Genomic DNA, 19025 nt, shown 5'->3' on the forward strand with positions numbered 1-19025 from the left:
AACACTTCCTTAAAAGCAGAGTCCTCTTGTAGTTAAGTGCAGGGTGTTATATCAGTCATTACCAGGTGGGGGAGCACACACATAGTAAAACAGTTCATGTAATAATAAACCAGCAAGATGTAAGTTCACATTTGTGCTTGTTTCAAATTGGTGTCATTTGTTGTGATATTCAATAAAAACTGTAAAATAAAACCCTATTTCCATTTTTCATATTTGCTTTTAAAATAAAACAGCCCTTCAACCAACTACGCTGTATTCAATTTACAGACTACTATTCACAAGCAACATGGGTGACATATACAGATGCTATCTACTGATATAACTCCTGTATAGCTGAAACAATGCTGGTATTTCATATCATGGGTGCTACCCAAGGCTCATAATGGCTAGCACTCCCATAGGTGGATAACAGGGATTAATGTATTGTGTGTCAGGCTTAAAAACAACCAGAAATTGGGTCAATAAGGAACAAAGCAGACACAATTATGAGTAAGCAAATACTATTAATAGCTAAAACAGCCACATTAGAGTCTCAACTCATAATGACTACATTGTAATACGCTCTCTTTCTGATGCTTCTATCCACTACTAAGTTTGCCCCTTAAAGGGAATGTGTCATGAGAAAATGACTAATTGTTTAAATAAAGCATTTATGTTAAACATATTTAAAGGTAAACTGACAACATGGATATGCATATATCTGTGCTGCCAGTTTCCTGATGCCTACGTATCTTTAGCAATACGATGTGATCCGGCTTCTTCTATAAAAAGTGTACTTTATTTTGAGCTAAGCGAAAATTTCCTCTTCTTGAGTTGGCGCAGAATTCATAGTGAATAAAATGGCACTGCACAGTGGTAAAGAAGAAGTCTACATCCCCTTCTTATTATTTACAATAACTAGTGGAAGGGAGGTGTGAGGTCAACAGTATGGTAGGTGAGGCCAAGATTGCAGCAGTCAAGTTACAAGTGGCTCGCCTTCTCCAGTTTCCCATGTTAGCATCCTCTGTTGGTCAAGAGTGGAAAAAATGAAAAATTTCTACTTAATTTTTTCGTATTTCCAGACCAATTCCCCCCCCCCCCCCCCCAAGGAAATACATACAAATATTACTACATTTCACCTCTAGATAAAAATAATAAAAACTTAGGTGACACATTCCCTTTAAGTACGGATTTCGCAGGAAATTCCTCGCCTATTGCTCAGTGTAAACATACCCTAAGACTTCCTGTTTTGTCTGTGATAAGATGAGGCTGCTGTAAAAATGATCTGTAAACAATGCCAGTGACAGGTGACTCCAGTGAATAGATAGCAGCGGTATAGTGATGTTTTCACATGTACAGATTTTGCGTTGCAAAAACAGGAATGGATTTGAAAAGGGGCAGAAAACTCGGCCCTTCCTTTATGGCCTCCTCTCCATTTATAGCCCTGACCAGCTCCGCAAGCCCACTGCCCAACTTGACACTCTGTAGGATCTGTGGATTATGGAGCGTGTGAATGACCCCTTAAGGGTACAAACACACACACCATATATGCAGCAGATCTGCAGCAGATTTGATGGTGCAGATTTGATGCTGTGTTCAGTTATTTAGATCTAATCTGCATATTTGTTGCGTGTTTGTTGCGTATTTGCTGCGTATTGCAGCAGTAAATATGCTGCGTATACGGTGTGTGTGTTTATACCCTAAAAAGGTTATCCAGTGCTACAAACACATGGCCCCTCTTGTCTTCAGTTCAGGTGTGGTTTGCAATTAAGCTCCATTTACTTCAATGGAACTGAGTTTGAAACCCCACCCATTCTGGAGACAGAGAGGGAAAAGTGGCCATGTTTTTGTAGCGCTGGATAACCCCTTTAATGCTGTTAAATAAAGCTCAGGCAAGATTACAGCCCCCATAACAATGTATTAAAAAATAAATATTAAAATCAGAAAATAGAAACAGGTTAGAAAAAGAGCAAGAGTTTCAGTATCTAGTTTTAATCAGTAAAAGAAACTCTAGGGAACACATTTCCTATAAAGAAGTCCAGCAAACATTTTTATTGAAGTATTGTTTTGCCCCCCAAAAGTTATACAAATCACCAATATACACTTATTACGGGAAATGCTTGTAAAGTGCTTTTTTCCCTGCACTTACTACTGCATCAAGGCTTCACTTGCTGGATAAAATAGTGATGTCACGACCCGACTCCCAGAGCTGTGCTGGCTGTGGCTGCTGGAGAGGATGATGGCAGAGGGATGCTCAGTGTCCCTCCAGTGCCCTGTGTCCCTCAATGTCCCCCTGCCATCATCCTCTCCAGCAGCCACAGCCCACACAGCTATGGGAGTCGGGTCGTGACATCACCATTTTATCCAGGAAGTGAAGCCTTGATGCAGAAGTACAGGGGAAAAAGCATTTTATAAGCATTTCCTGTAATAGGTGTATAATGGTGATTTGTATAACTTTTGGGGGACAATACAATACCTTAAATAAATTTTTTTGCTAGACTTCTCCTGTAACAAGCAGTAACAGCTCCCCTGAACCGTCACATGTCATTTATACCAATGATGTCTGTTCCATACATTCTCAGACACAGAAGTATTGTTGATAGTGTATACTAGGGAAATAAATAGCACCTAAATGCTAAATTTAAATACTGTGCCAGGAGCATGGTGTGTCAAATCCCCATGGGCATGCAGACATGTAGAAATGAGCAGTACAGCTTTTCCTTAAGGAGAGAAAATGACCTGCAAAGCTGCATGCAGTACATTAGATAGGGGGTATTCCACTCTGTAAGCCTTCATTGAATTATTGGCAGAACTACTTACACTGCGTCTGCCTTGGAGAGCACTTCTGAGCAGCCATTAGCCAATCCAGCTTCTAATTATTGTGAAAGCTGAGAGGAACAGCAAGAGAGATGCAACCACATGGACAGCAGAGAGCCATGTTACAGTATGTAGATGAAACCTGCCAGACCAAGCACTGCTTAAAAAGATTACTTATTCCGTCTACATTATCATCATCTTTTTGCTGAGTATGGTCCATGAGTAAAATGGGGTTCTCCAAGCTTAGAAATACATGTCCGCTTTTACCCAGATGCAGCAACTCTTCTGTGCGCTGTTTTTGCAAGTAAGTGTTTTTTTCAAATCCTAGATAACCACTTTGAGGCCATGTTCCCACTTTTTTCCCGATCACCACAAACTGAGCGGGTATTCTGGAAAACATTATTTTTTTCCCATTTCTTTAATACAGTTACATAACTTTGTAATATAAGTTTACTCTTGAAAATGTAACTTATATTTTTATTTAAAGTGTACCTGTCATTTCAGATGGCTTCTCAGCTGGATTGTGTATATGAGGAGCATGACTAGATCTGCCCATTATATCCAGGAGCGGTCTTGGCATTTCTGGGGCCCCAAGCGAACTTATGTCTGGGCCCCCCCCCCCCTCGACACGCACTCCACAACAATAGACCGCCGTGTGCTGCCCCCAGTAGTATATACCCCTTGTGCGCAGCCGTCAGAAGTATATACCCCTTGTGTGCTTCCCCCAGTAGTGTATAGACGCCTGTGTGTTCCTCTAGTTATATATAGCCCCCCCCGTGTGCTCTCCTAAAAGTATATAAACCACCTGTGTGCTGTCCCAGTTGTATATAAACCCACTGTGTGCTGCCCCCACTCGTATATACCCTGTGTTCTGCCCCTAGTTGCATATACCCCCTGTGTGCTCCCTCAGTGGTATATAGCCCCCCCTGTGTGCTCCCCCACTTGGATATAGACCTCTGTGTGCTCCTACAGTAGTATATAAACCCCCTGTGTGGTTCCCCCAGTAGTATATAGACCCCCTGTGTGCTCCACCAGTATTATATAGATCCCTGTGTGCTCCCTCAGTAGTATATAGACAACTGTGTGCTTCTCCAGCAGTATATAGACCCCTTGTGTGCTGCCCCCAGTTATATATAGACCCCCTGTGTGCTCCCCAGTTATATATAGACCCCCTGTGTGCTCCCCAGTTATATATAGACCCCCTGTGTGCTGCCCCAGTAGTATATAGACCCCTGTGTGCCCCCCAGTTATATAAAGACCCCCTGTGTGCTGCCTCAGCAGTATATAGACCCCCTGTGTGCCCCACCAGTAGTATATAGACTCCTGTGTGTTCCACCATTAGTATATAGACCCCCTGTTTGCCCCACCAGTAGTATATAGACCCCTGTGTGTTCCCCTAGTAGTATATAGACCCCCTGTGTACTACACCAGTAGTATATAGACCCCCTGTGTGCTCCCCCAGTAGTATATAGCCCCCCTGTGCACTCCCGCACTTGGATATAGACCTACTGTGTGCTCCCCCAGTTGTATATAGACCCCATTCTGCTGCCCCAAGTAGTATATAAACCCCCTGTGTGCTGACCCAAATAGTATATAGAGCCCTGTCAGTGCTGCTGCTGCATGTAACTGTGAGCGCTCATTACGAGTGCTCATAGTTACAGTTCAGATCACAGCAGCGAGCGGGGCAGCGGCCCTGTCTAGCGGTCTTGAGCACAAGAGAAGAGCGGGGCGTGGGGGCCCCCCTGAATGTTGGGGGCCCCAAGCGATTGCTTGGGGTGCTTGGTGCCAAAGACCGCTACTGATTATATCCCTGCAATTTCCTCCACTTGTTACCTCCCCTATAAACGCAAACCTTTAAAATGTTCAGAGACGAGCACTTAGCAGTGATTACTGGAAGTTCCATAAGGCTCAATTATAATTCAGTCGACTGCAACTTCAGCAGTGAGACGCAGATGAAGAGGCAGAGCGTGCACTATTGTGTGTGTCTGCCTCTTCATTGTAACGATCAGCGAGGGTCACAGCACACAGACCCCGACCGATACAAATTTCGCTATCGCTATGTCAGAAGTTTGTTTAAATGATAGTTACCCTTCTACCGGCAACAATAAAGGGCGACACAGCACATGTGCACCCACCAATGGCTGTCTGAAACTGCACAAGCCCTGTCCTGGCACAGTTACATATTGCTAGCAATACTGATCCTCCTCTGATGTCTGCTCTAATGCACTTGGGATAGCAGCCTGTGTCACTAGCACTGCAGCCTGTGTCACTAGCATCCTGTAGCAGAGCAAGAGGCAACTGACAGTCATCCACATGCTGCTTCCCCAAATTATCCAGCCTTACAAAACTGATGGCCTGTAACTCACAAGAGCCTATCAGAATGGAGTAAGAATCAGCTAATCGAAGGGCCCACAATTGGACCCCTGCAGATCTAACACTGATGACCTATCCTGAGTATAGTTCTGTAAGGCCAGATGTGTGCTTAGGCTAGGTTCACACTGTGTTTTTGCAATCCTCTTTTTTCATTTGTTTTTTGCAAAAAACGGATGCATTTGTGTGCATCAGTTTTGATATGTTTTTCCATTGACTTCCATTGTAAAAAAAAACGTATCAACCGAGCCTGTGCTTACTTAATCTATTCCCCAAGACCCTTCGTAAAAAACAAGCCAAGTTATTATTAGTCTACCTAACAGCCGCAAAGTCCCTACTCGCTAAATTCTGGAAACAAACTCTCCCCCCCCCCCTATCCAACACTTCCAAGCTAGGATCAGGGAGTTACGCTCCCTGGAGCGCCTTACTGCCTCCTTAAATAACAAAGTAGAAGCCTTCGACCTAATATGGGCTCCTTGGGACTCATACAGTTCTCCTTCGGCATCCACCAGCGGTATATCCTAGACCTTCCTCTTTTCCCCTACCTTTCTTGTTCACTGTTCCACCCCCCCCCCCCCCCCCCTCTCTGTCAATGTTACGTCCTTGTGTTTTCGTATGTCTTCAAAGGGGCTAGTCTGCTGTGTAGTTCCCCCTCTACATGTTTGAAAATCTGTTGGATACCCATTGGTGTTATATGTTCCAACCAAACTCCTGATGATCTGTGATGCCATGAAAGAGACGTTCCTCATCCCCAGCCAGGGCTGATGGTTGGTACCTGTTAAGTTCTAATACTGGTATCTGTTATATATTTGGATCCACTACATTCTATTGATGAAAATGTCTGCGAAGTGCCTAGTCTGTCTAACTGTTGGTTTATCTTTGTTTAAAATTCAATAAAAATTTACAATTATAAAAAAAAAAAAAAAAAAAAAAAAAAAAAACGTATCAAAACGGATCAGTTTTTTTTGATGGACACAAAAACGTAGCTGACACTACTTTTGTGTCCGTTAAAAAAAACTGATACGTTTTGATCCTTTTTTTTTTTTTTTTTACAATGGAAATCAATGGAAAAACATTAAAACGGATGCACACAAATGCATCTGTTTTTTTTTTTTCCATTCGTTCTTAATACATTTTTTTTTTTTTTTTGCAAAAAACGAATGAGAAAAACGGATTGCAAAAACGCAGTGTGAACCTAGCCTTACCTGCTGTGTCTGTGCAGTGCGTAACTTCCAGCACTTATTAGCTGCTGTATACCCTGCAGGAAGTGATGTTTGCTGCCACCTGTCTGTGACTAGAACTATGCAGAGCAGCAGCAAATCCGCATAGAAAAGCTCTCCTGCTTTAGACAATTCCTGACAGAAGTGGGCACAGAGAGCACTGTGTCAGAATGGAAAGAAAACCCCACTTCCTGCAGGACATACAGAAGCTGATAAGTACTGAAAAAATGAAAGTAATTTACAAGGCTGTAAAAGTTTCTGACACCAGTTGACCTGAAAGCAAATGTTTTTTCTTCTAGAGTGCTCCTTTATTAATAGCATGAGCAAAAAAGGTTTCTTCTTTAATGCACAATCTCTGTTCAGTAAGCTACGTACATTCCTAGCAACTGCTGCCATCCAACATGTTACCACATAATGATTGAAATGGGCTATGATGGGTAAATCACATAAATGGTTTTTAAAGATATAGTGCCATTACACTATCCACAATGTGCATATGACTACATATAGAACTAAAAAGTAAACTAAACCAGAAAGACCCGGAAAGCAAACAAAACTAGTTTTGTTAATACTTGTGGACCAATATAATATGTCCCCAGATCTGACTTATTCCAATATGCAGCAACATTTAAGATAAATGCAGCAGAATGCAAGACTGGAGAGTAATGTCTGGGATGGCATATAGACTACTGGTTTCCTATTATTTATAATGTGCCATTATTTTTCATGCTACTGACACATACGTACACTAGTCATAACGGCCTCAATAAAGACAGTCACAAGATACAGTAGTATAAAAATGCTCTGCCCATATGTACCTGCAACATTGAATGAGACAAAGAGACAATGCCTATAACAATTCTCAGGGTTTATAGTGTGGACTGTGCCCATGTGCAGCCATCTTTTAAAGAAATACACACAAACCTTACAGTTGTCAATATAGAAACGCAGTACTAGATCAGTTAACAGACAATGAATCCAAGTTAAAGCATCTGTTTATTTCACTATATATGTATATAAAATCTATAGAAACTGTATAAAGGATACAGCCAGCACACAGATACACTACAAAGTATCCTGGGTACTTACCAGTCTGTAGCTGCAATGAAGCAGGCTGCACACAGGAACATTACATTAGTTTAGTGCAACCTGAAATGTCCTGTATGGTGTCAGTTTAATGCTGCCTGGCAGCATGTGTGTTTCTGATAACAGCACGTGTTTTGTCATACCATGCCCATGTCAGATAGGTATTGAGTGTTGCTGAACTCAAGCAATAAAAACATGACAGCTATCAGAAGTGGAAGGAGTGTTGGAAGTCCACACTGCTCTAATGGAGTACAGTCCTCATATCTAGTGAGAGTTTCGGAATTCAGGAGCATGAGAAAGGAAATGTCAGGCATACAGAGCTGCCTTGGTCCTTGCTGTGAATAAACCAGCTGTTCCCTTCCATGTGAAGCTGTGCGCTATTTGATGAGCCTTTGTTAGGACACTAAAAGCTGCTGATTACAACGCGGGAAGAGATGGTACAGCCAGACATGTGCAATGCATGCAGAGCAGATTCCCAAAGCCGAAGGAAAGGAGGCATGGCAAAAATCAAGGATCTGCTTCTGGTTACAGCTAGGTCTGATCCAAAATAATAAAATGCCAGCCACAGAAATAGCATGGGGTCAACATATGGGTCTTCAAAGCTTAGTACAAAACTACTTCCACCTAGACTTTTAAAGTGAACATTAACTGATGACCCAATAGTATACTCCCCAAAGTTTTATAGGATTCACCTTAACAGATCAGGTGCTTTAAAAAGGATAATGTGGCATGAACACAATACCACAAAATGGGGACCACACACTGCTATTTTTGGCCAATCGTACCTACACCCTAAAAAATTACAACAGTGAGCAATATAAGTAAGCCACAAAATTACATTTCATCTTTATTAACAAATAGTAAAATACATATAAATAATAAATCAAGTGCAGTTCTTCAATAATAAATATTCAATGCAAGTCACAACATATATCAGCATGTTAAAATACCCACCATTATGGCACTTCACCCCCCATAAACAACTTGATATAATTGTACCAAACATTATAAATCTATAAATTAGATATTCTATATGTATATGTGCTATTTGACATACTGCATATACAAACAATAGCAAACAAAAAGATATGATCTTTCCATGACAATCTAGACATGCTTCACACCCACAGCAACTCCCCCCCCCAAACATACACACACCAAAAACACACACACCAAAACACACACAGGTAAAACCCATAGAAATGTTTATACTAAAGTGTACCTGTCACTTCAAAAAAAAAAAAGTTTTGTTCGGTCTGGGTCTGAGCGTTCAGACCCGTACCGATCGGGAGCATGAGCTGTGAGAAGAGGTGCTGCAGGGCATTCTCTCTCCACTCTGTGTAAGACGACTTAGGGCCCTATTCCACGGGACGATTATCGTTCAGATTATCGTCAAATTGTTCAAATCTAAACGATAATCGTTCATTTGAATAGCAGTTAACGATTAACGTCTGAACAAGAAATCATTGATCGTTTAATAAGACCTGGACCTATCTTTACCGTCGCTCGTTGGCAAATCGTTCGCATTCAATAAGACGTCGTTCGTTAGCAGTAGTGACGAACGCAATAGGGACGACAAGACGACCGCAAGACTGATCATAAGTAAAGATTATCGTTTCATGTAAATGGGTGAACGATTTCAGGTCTTTCGCAATAGCGGTCGTTTGGATCGTTTATCGTTAACGATTATGCGAACGATAACCGTCCCCTGAAATAGGGCCCTTACATGATAAGCCTGACGTGCTTGTGGACATGCTGCAGTGTGTTTTCTCCAGGCTCGTTCTCCTGATAGTTACAGGTCTGAGCAAGAGCATCACCACTTACCTCCTTTGCAGTAAGTAGTGGGAATCCCTGCTCCTTTACAGTAAGTAGTAGTGCATTGTGCACCACCACTTACTGTAAAGGACCAGGGACCTCTAAAGTGGAGAGTGGCAGCCAGAGAGGGGCTCCCCACCAGACATTTATGGTGACCCCAATCTAAGTACATAGTGACATCACTGTGCAGGAGCGTAGGGCACGGGTCTGCCAGTTTAAAATTTGTTTTTTAGCACAATAACTGCATCACCTGCCAAACGGACCGCAGGACAGATCTTGGATTAAAAGCAGCTATCCGAAGGTACAAGGGGTTTGGGGGGGGGGGTCAGATTGTGGGTACAGAATCGCTTTCAGGCTTCAGCAAGACAATTTTCAGAGTCACAAGACTTTTTGTTGCGACACTATTAAAAATTTGTCCAACTAGTGTGAGAGGGAGTGCAGCTCAGCTTCATTTATGTGCATATTGTAATGGCATTTTTTAACAAAAAAATCTGCAATGGTAAATGTAACTGTTTTATGTCAGTGACATAAAAATACTTCGAGGGGAAAAAAACATGTCAAATGACATAGCTGCAGATTACGTGACACACAAGTACCATTTCCTGGAGGAAGTATGTTTTTCAGGACCAAGCTTGTTCAAGACAACCACGTGACCTAAAATGTTTACGATAAAACACTGGGTAGTATATGACAAAACACGAAACTTCATGTCACCGCTCTTCCTGGTCCTCGCTGACCTGACCTAATCAGAACAAAACATTCTACGCTCCGACCACACCTTCAGCCACATCATAAAAAAACAGACCGCAAAATAACATGTCAAATAAGGTCTTCCAATAGTTTTACAGACAACAAACATACAGCAAGTTTATAGTAACTCAAGGCACATATTGTCAGACAGGCAAATTGTCAGGATGCAAATGCAGAAAATACAAACATGACACCAGCGACACTTAAGAATGGGAGCAGGGTTAAAGTCCAAAAATTATACAGGAAATTCAAACTGAAAGTAATTTTTGATCAATTAAAGTGTCAGAAGTATTTGGCAGAAAGGAGCTGTCAGTGCTTCCATTCCCAATATATTCTACATACAGTGCCAGATAAGATTTACATTTTTGTGAATGTGTTACATGACATTTCAGTCTCCTTCTATATTAGCATATACATTACAAGAACCTTCTATGTGATGTAAAAATGATATGAACATGATGACAATTGTACTTGTGATAACATAAGGATACTGGCCAGCTGATGAACAAGTGGAAAGTGAGGCTTGGCTTTAAACACTCCTGTACTGGTTTTATTTTCTCTTTAATAAGCAGACATAGTTGTATACCACTTGCTGCAAAATTATTTATTTAAAAATGGTCTTTAACCCCTTAAAGGGGTATTCCCCCCAAAATTATTTTTGCATTAATACGTTTCCCACCCGTGGCTTTCCATCTTTCCAATAAACAGTTATTATGGATTCTGCACAATTTTGCTGTTATCCAGCTGCATTCACCCCCACGGATTGCATAGAATCATCAGCTCTCAGTCCACTCCGACACGCTCCCTGCTCCTGGCCCCCACCCTCCGTGTCGGCATCACGTGTCTTCAGTCCCAGCACAGTGAAGTGACTGAGAACACTGATGGGGTGGCTGCTGTTACAGAGGGAGACAGTGATCAGCGCAGCTGTGACTGCATCCCTCTCTAACAGTAGCCACCCGGTCACCCCCAGACCAGAGCCCACCCCCTGTGTCCAGAGCCTCCCGGTGCACCGTCCAGCACTCACCCGCAGCACACAGCCCCCCGACCCACAACCGACCGCCCCCCCACCTCATCACCCTGGCATCCCTCACTCACCCGCGGCAAGCTACGCCGTCCCCCCCAACTCGGCTCTGCTACGCCGTCCCCCCCAACTCGGCTCTGCTACGCCGTCCCCCCCAATTCGGCTCTGCTACGCCGTCCCCCCCAACTCGGCTCCGCTACGCCGTCCCCCCCCAACTCGGCTCCGCTACGCCGTCCCCCCCCAACTCGGCTCCGCTACGCCGTCCCCCCCAACTCGGCTCCGCTACGCCGTCCCCCCCCAACTCGGCTCCGCTACGCCGTCCCCCCCAACTCGGCTCCGCTACGCCGTCCCCCCCAACTCGGCTCCGCTACGCCGTCCCCCCCAACTCGGCTCCGCTACGCCGTCCCCCCCAACTCGGCTCCGCTACGCCGCCCCCCCCCCAACTCGGCTCCGCTACGCCGTCCCCCCCAACTCGGCTCCGCCACGCCGTCACCCCCAACTCGGCTCCGCCACGCCGTCACCCCCAACTCGGCTCCGCTACGCCGTCACCCCCAACTCGGCTCCGCTACGCCGTCACCCCCAACTCGGCTCCGCTACGCCGTCACCCCCAACTCGGCTCCGCTACGCCGTCACCCCCAACTCGGCTCCGCTACGCCGTCATCCCCAACTCGGCTCCGCTACAATGTCACCCCCAACTCGGCTCCGCTACAATGTCACCCCCAACTCGGCTCCGCTACACTGTCATCCCCAACTCGGCTCCGCTACACTGTCATCCCCAACTCGGCTCCGCTACACTGTCATCCCCAACTCGGCTCCGCTACACTGTCATTCCCAACTCGGCTCCGCTACACTGTCATTCCCAACTTGGCTCTGCTACACTGTCATTCCCAACTCAGCTCTGCTACACTGTCATTCCCAACTCAGCTCTGCTACACTGTCATCCCCAACTCAGCTCTGCTACAACGTCTCTTCCAACTCAGCTTTGCTACACCGACACCGCCATCTCAGCTCTGCTACACTGTCATCATCTCCTTCATTGTCTCAGCTCTGCTACTTCACCATCAGGCAGAAGCATTGCATGATGGGAAATGTAGTTTCCTATCTTGGATATAGATTGGCTTTTGGAAAAACTTGTAACTCAGGAACGGCAGCAGCTAGAAAGATGGGAGACGTCTCAAAATACTCAGGGGGACTTGGTGAGTAAGACCAGCTAGGTTTGGGAGCATTTCATTTTTTTTTAGCTCTTGGGGGGAGTACCCCTTTAAGGACGGAGGGCGTACATGTACACCCCCACCGCCTGTCACTTAAAGGGGAACACCAGGTAGAGGTTTAAAAAAAAAGGAAACTTCTGCAGAAGCATAACGCATTACTTACCTGTCTATTCCAGTTTCGAAACTATCAAAAATCCATTTGTTTGGGGGGGGGGGGGGGGGGGGGGTTCCTCTGTTTTGTGTTTCTGTTCTTCCTGGTTTGGCATTTCCCAGAATGCAATGCTTTCCCTCATGTGATCTTCACAGCCCCCAACCATTACAATCAGTAAAATTAGTGCAGCAGCTGCTTCTGTTCGATCAGAGATGGTGGATCACTCAGGGGTTGGGGGATCCAGCCAAGCCTCCTATGAGATCACGCCCTGCCCCCTGTATGCATCATCAGCAAACACTCACAATGTGAGACAGAGGCATGTAAGATTTGTCTCCTGGGGGGGGATAGCAGTGGGAGCAGGAGACAATGTGGATTGGCACAGGGGCCATTTCTTTTCACTTCCTGGATTTCTATAAGCTACCAGTGTGGCAGAACCGTACAGATACAGTAATACATTGTATAGACACATCTATATAACTTTTAATGTACTTTTAATAGAAAACAGGTTTTTCTTATCCGGAGTTCCCCTTTAATGCATCAGGGCGTACATGTACACCCTGCCGGGGGGCCGCGCTATAGTGCAAGCTGAGCTCGCTTCATAGCAGGTGAGGACCAGCTGCTATAAGCAAAAAAACAGAAGGCCACACGTGCAAGGGCTTACCCAGTGGCGTAGCTATAGGTGTCGCAGCGGTCGCCATGGCGACCGGGCCCCTACCCTAGGGGGGCCCGCACGGCCCCCCTTGCCACTTGTCTCTGAGCATCCAGAGAAGCTGCGGCAGCGCAGCCTCTCGGGATGCAGAAATCGCTTTGATGTTCCGCCCGCACAGTGAGTGGCCAGAACATTAAAGCGATCAGAATACAGGAGCAGGACCTGTCAGCGTCCTCCTCCTGTATTCCCTCCCATAGGCTGCCGGCACTTCATACCAGCAGCCTATGGGACGCCGGGACGTGACCTCTCCGGCAGGCGTGATGATGTGACATCATCACGCCTGCCGGAAGTCCCGTCCCTGCGGCTCGCAAGATGGAGCCCGAAGAGGAGGAAGAGCTGCTGCCTGCAGCCACACAGCGCGAATTAGATGAGTATGATGTTTATTTTTTTAGGGGCACCTCTGGGGGCATTATTAGTTCATGGGGGGCACCTCTGAGGGCATTATTAGTATATGGGGGCACCTCTGGGGGCATTATTAGTTCATGGGGGCACCTCTGGGGGTATTATTAGTTCATGGGGGCACCTCTGGGGGCATTATTAGTTCATAGGAGGGCACCTCTGGGGGGCATTATTAGTTCATTGGGGGCACCTCTGGGGGCATTATTAGCTCATGGGGGCACCTCTGGGGGCATTATTAGCTCATGGGGGCACCTCTGGGGGCATTATTAGCTCATGGGGGCACCTCTGGGGGCATTATTAGCTCATGGGGGCACCTCTGGGGGCATTATTAGCTCATGGGGGCACCTCTGGGGGCATTATTAGCTCATGGGGGCACCTCTGGGGGCATTATTAGCTCATGGGGGCACCTCTGGGGGCATTATTAGCTCATGGGGGCACCTCTGGGGGCATTATTAGCTCATGGGGGCACCTCTGGGGGCATTATTAGCTCATGGGGGCACCTCTGGGGGAATTATTAGCTCATGGGGGCACCTCTGGGGGCATTATTAGCTCATGGGGGCACCTCTGGGGGAATTATTAGCTCATGGGGGCACCTCTGGGGGCATTTTTAGCTCATGGGGGCACCTCTGGGGGCATTTTTAGCTCATGGGGGCATCTCTGGGGAAATTATTAGCTCATGGGGGCACCTCTGGGGGAATTATTAGCTCATGGGGGCACAGCAGGGAATCCTACATACAGGTGGCACAGCAGTGGATCCTACATACAGGGGGCATCCCACATTCCTACTCGCTTTACTGCACATAACACCAAACAGCGCAGTTACTTTGGGAGCCTACAGGAGGGAGAAAGGGAAGGAAGTTGCTAGAAATGTGCGGAGCCTAAATTGTTTGTCTCGCAGGTTCTGAAAAGATGAAACGTATCTGGAAGAAATCATCATGGAGGTTTGGGCCGGATGGAGAGGAAAAGGGAAAGTGACGCCTCAGATCAAAGAAGACATCACCTGTGAGTCATTGTATGACACTTTTCTTATTTTGTAGATCATCATTTAGTAGGGGTGCCCCGAGGTGACAGCTACTACATTATCTGTACTCAGAGATATCACTGTGTTATCTGTGGTGTTACATAGGACTGCAGGTGACATCTACATTATCTGTACTCAGAGATATCACTGTGTTATCTGTGCTGTTACATAGGACTGCAGGTGACTACTACATTATCTGTACTCAGAGATACCACTGTGTTATGTGGTGTAACATAGGACTGCAGGTGACTACTACATTATCTGTACTCAGAGGGATATCACTGTTATCTGTGGTGTTACATAGGACTGCAGGTGATATCAGGTGACTTCTCCAGGTTGCAGAAGTTCAAACTTCATCGTGCCCTGCTGACAGTTTATTATGGGAGTTGTAGTTTTGCAGCATGTGGCTCTTCAGGTTGCAGCACTACAACCCCCATCGTTTCCAACTGGCAGTTTATGATGAGAGTTGTAGTTTTTCAGCTGGAGAGTCAAAGATTGGAATACAATGATTAGACAATGACACAGTACAGTCCATTAATTATAGGGGGCAGTAGTGCAGTACATGAGGTGGAGGCAGTGGCAGTGCATTAGAACATGGTGGCACATTAGAGTAATTGGATATAACGTTAGATATGACTTTGCCTGATCGGGTGAGATGGGGGGGCCCCAAGCTAACATTTTGCACCAGAGCCCATCAGCCTTTAGCTACGCCCCTGGGCTTACCGTATATACTCCTTTCAGTGTACACACAATAAACACCTGCCCTATAAATAGTAAAAAGTGAGGATCTTAGCAAACTACTTGATCAGAGTGTACCGTGTCGCCAATGTTAAGGTGTCCTCAGAGACATGGTCCCTACTCTAGCATTTTCACAGTAGCAATGGCCTCTCCTGGGCTGAATAAGCCTACAACTGGGCAGATAGGAGCCAAATAATCTCTTTTATAGAAGCCTTGGGACATGGGTGGAGTGCAAGCCAACAGGAGGTAGCTGATGGCAGCACATCTATGAGACTGTTCACACTGCAGGTTGCACGCTGCTTGTGGCTTAAGTAAAACACACAAAACTAATAAAATAAACATATTATATGTCGTAAGGTGCGTAATGGGCCGCTCTATTAAAATAAAACAATATTACCACCGCATGATAAGCGGCGTGAATAAAAGATTGTAAAAACCGCCAGAATTGCAGATTTTTTCATTACATTTTATATATATAAAAAATTAATAAACCGTGATCAATGCATCCAATCTACACATATATGGTACTAATAAAAACTAGAGATTGTGGCGCAAAAACTGACACCCCATACAGCCCCATAGGTAAAAAAAAATAAAAGCGCTATAGGAGTAACAATAGGGCCGTTTTACTGTTGATTAAAATAGTAATAGATTAGAAAAGCAATGTAAACATGCATATCGCTGTACTCAGACTGACCTATAGAATAAAGATAAAAATTTAATAAAAATTGTGGAATTGCATTTTTTTTGTCCCAAATTCACCCCATAAATGATATTTTGGGGGTTCCATCTAGGGCTTGGCGATATTGGCCTAAATCAATATCGCGGTTTATCGCGGTTGTAGCTGCGATAACGATAATTGAACGATAATTATGACACACCCCTTTTGCAAACCATACCCACTTGCCATGCCAAACGGGGGGCTGATAGGGGTGTATGATTAAACAGGTGGGGGGGTTCGGGGTGTATGACTATATAGGGGGCACATAGGGATGGATGGTGGATAGGGGTGTATGACTATAGAGGGGACAATTAGGGGATTATTACTATATAGGAGGCACATAGGGATGGATGGTGGTTTAGGGTGTATGACTATAGGGGGGACGATTAGGGGTTTATTACTATATAGGGGACACATAGGGATGGATGGCGGATAGGGGTGTATGATTATAGGGGGGACGATTAGGGGTTTATTACTATATAGGGGGCACATAGGGATGGGGGTATGGGAAGTACAGGGCTGTAGCCTAGGAGGAATAAATGGGTGGCAGCAGGAAGGATGCCCACACACATAACTTATAGGAGACATTACTGTGTGTGGCATCTTGCCTGCTGCAGCCCATTCATTCCTCCTAGGCTGCAGCCCTGTACTGTTACTGATACTGATGGAACTATAGTACAGCAGCCCCCCAAATGCTGCTCCTCCATGTCTTGCTATGACCTGCCCTCATCCCTGCACACACAGGACAACAGGTGCAGCGGTCGTGTGTGTGGGACGGTACTGATGCAGAGGGGGGGGGGGCGCTCACACACCGGACAGCGCTTGGACGGGACGGGCGCTCACACAGGACAGGACAGATGGGGGGGGGGGGGCGCTCACACAGGACGGCGCTCACATGGGACAGGACTGATGCGGAGAAGGGGGGGGGCACTCACACGGGACGGGACTGATGGGGGAGGGGGCATTTGGACGGGCCGGGTGAAGGAGGATGGGGTACTCAGACATTCTCATAACTGCTGCTCCTCCACCTCCCGCTCTGATACTGCTTACGCCGGGCCGCGCGTGTTGGTTGGAGGACTCTCTGACAGGGGGGGGAGATACTGACAAGCCGGGACTGCAGCGGGGGGAAACGCTCTGACAGGTTGGACAGCTCAGACCAGGAGATAAAAATACAAAAATACCGCAGATACCGTCCTGGCCGAGTTGAGGTCGGTTAACCAACGCCAGAAACGGTATCGGTATTTTTGCGGCATATCGCCCAGCCCTAGTTCCATCATTCATTTTTGGTGGATTGAAGGGCACCACTACAAAGTACACCTGTTCCTAAAATAAACAAGCCATCACATGGCTCTGTAGATGGAAAAATAAAAGAGTTATAGCTCTTAGTTAGCTATAGTTATAGGCAAGGAGGAAAAAACAAACACAAAACTGAAAAATTGGCGCAGTCCTTAAGGCCATTTTGGGCTCTGTCCTTAACCACTAGGCGACTCCATGCGTTCAGAGAGGGGGCGCGCTCTGAACCGTCGCGCTCCCGGGTGCCGCTCGTAGCCCGGGACCGCAGCTATTAGCGGGCACGGTCCGATCGCCGTGCCCGCTAATACAGTAATCGAATGCAGCTGTCAAAGTTAACAGCTGCATCCGATTACTTGATGCAGCCGTTCCCTGGTGTCTAGTGGGGAGGATCGCTCCTCCGGGATGTTGTCCCGGAGGAGCGATCCACACTTCTTACCCCGTCCGAGGACAGTGCTGTAATGGCGCTGATCCCGGCTCGGCACTCGACTGCTTCCGGCTGCAGCAGCCAGAAGCAATCTATGTGCCTATCTCATTGATCTATGCTGCATATCTATGAGAGATCAGTGCACTTATACTAGAAGTCCCCCAGGGGAGCTTCTAGTATAAGTGTAAAAGTATAGTGTTGTTATTAATAAAAAGCCCCCTCCCCTAATAAAAGTTTGAATCACCCCCCTTTTCCCATGTTATAAATAAAAAGAAATAAAGAAATAAACAAACATGTTTGGTATCACTGCGTGCGTAATCGCCCAAACTATTAATTAATCACATTCCTGATCTTGCACGGTAAACGGCGCAAGCGCAAAAAATCCCAAATGCAAAATTGCGCATTTTTGGTCGCATCAAATTCAGAAAAATTGTAATAAAAAGCGATCAAAAAGTCGCATATGCGCAATCAAGGTACCGATAGAAAGAACACATCATGGCCCAAAAAATAACAGCTGAGACAGCCCTATAAAAGTGCTATAAGCCTGGGACTAGAGCGATTTTTAGGAACATATATTTGTTAACAATGGTTTGAATTTTTTACAGGCCATCAGATACAATGAAAGTTATACATGTTACATATCGTTGTAATTGTAACGACTTGAGGAACAATGTCAGTTTTACCCCCTGGGCGAACGGCGTAAAAACTAAAAAAAAAAACAAATAAAAGAAATGTGTGTTTCTTTTTCAATTTCACCACACTTTGAATTTTTTCCTGGTTTCGCAGTGTACTTTATGAAAAAAATTCAGTCTGTCATTGCTAAGCACAATTAGTGGCGCAAACAATAAGGGCTCATGTGGGTTTCTAGGTGAAAAAATGCAAGTGCTATGGCCTTTTAAGCACAAGGAGGAAAAAACGAAAACTCAATTGAAATTGGCCGGTCCTCTAAGGGTTAAAGGGTTAAGTGGTCTCAATTTTAACTTTATATTTAATGCGGTGTAAAACAAAAAAATACAATTGATGTTGAATAAGCCAAAAAAGCATTTCTTGCGTGTCGAATTACTGTATGTATGCTCTCTTATTTCTTGTCTCAAGCATTGCATCCCAGTTACCAATAAGACCATCTTGTTACTCTTCCCAAGCACGGCTCCCCAACTCATTCCCGGTACCAAGCATGGTTTTCCCCTTTTATTATTGATCTACAGCATACCTCAATATCTCATTTGTAGTCTCATTTATGATTTTCCATTTGAATTATGGTCCCATACATAGATTTCCATCTTATTCCTGGTTCGGAGTA

General features: G+C 45.4%; 1 protein-coding gene across 5 annotated transcripts in view; it reads right to left on the reverse strand.

The window, feature by feature from the left end:
• Positions 1-19025, reverse strand: part of OSBPL8 (oxysterol binding protein like 8) — a 171619-nt gene that overhangs the window by 92422 nt on the left and 60172 nt on the right. The gene's annotated exons all lie outside the window — the stretch shown is intronic.

Source organism: Dendropsophus ebraccatus, chromosome 1 (assembly GCF_027789765.1).
Source record: "Dendropsophus ebraccatus isolate aDenEbr1 chromosome 1, aDenEbr1.pat, whole genome shotgun sequence".
In the NCBI taxonomy this organism is placed as follows: domain Eukaryota; kingdom Metazoa; phylum Chordata; class Amphibia; order Anura; family Hylidae; genus Dendropsophus; species Dendropsophus ebraccatus.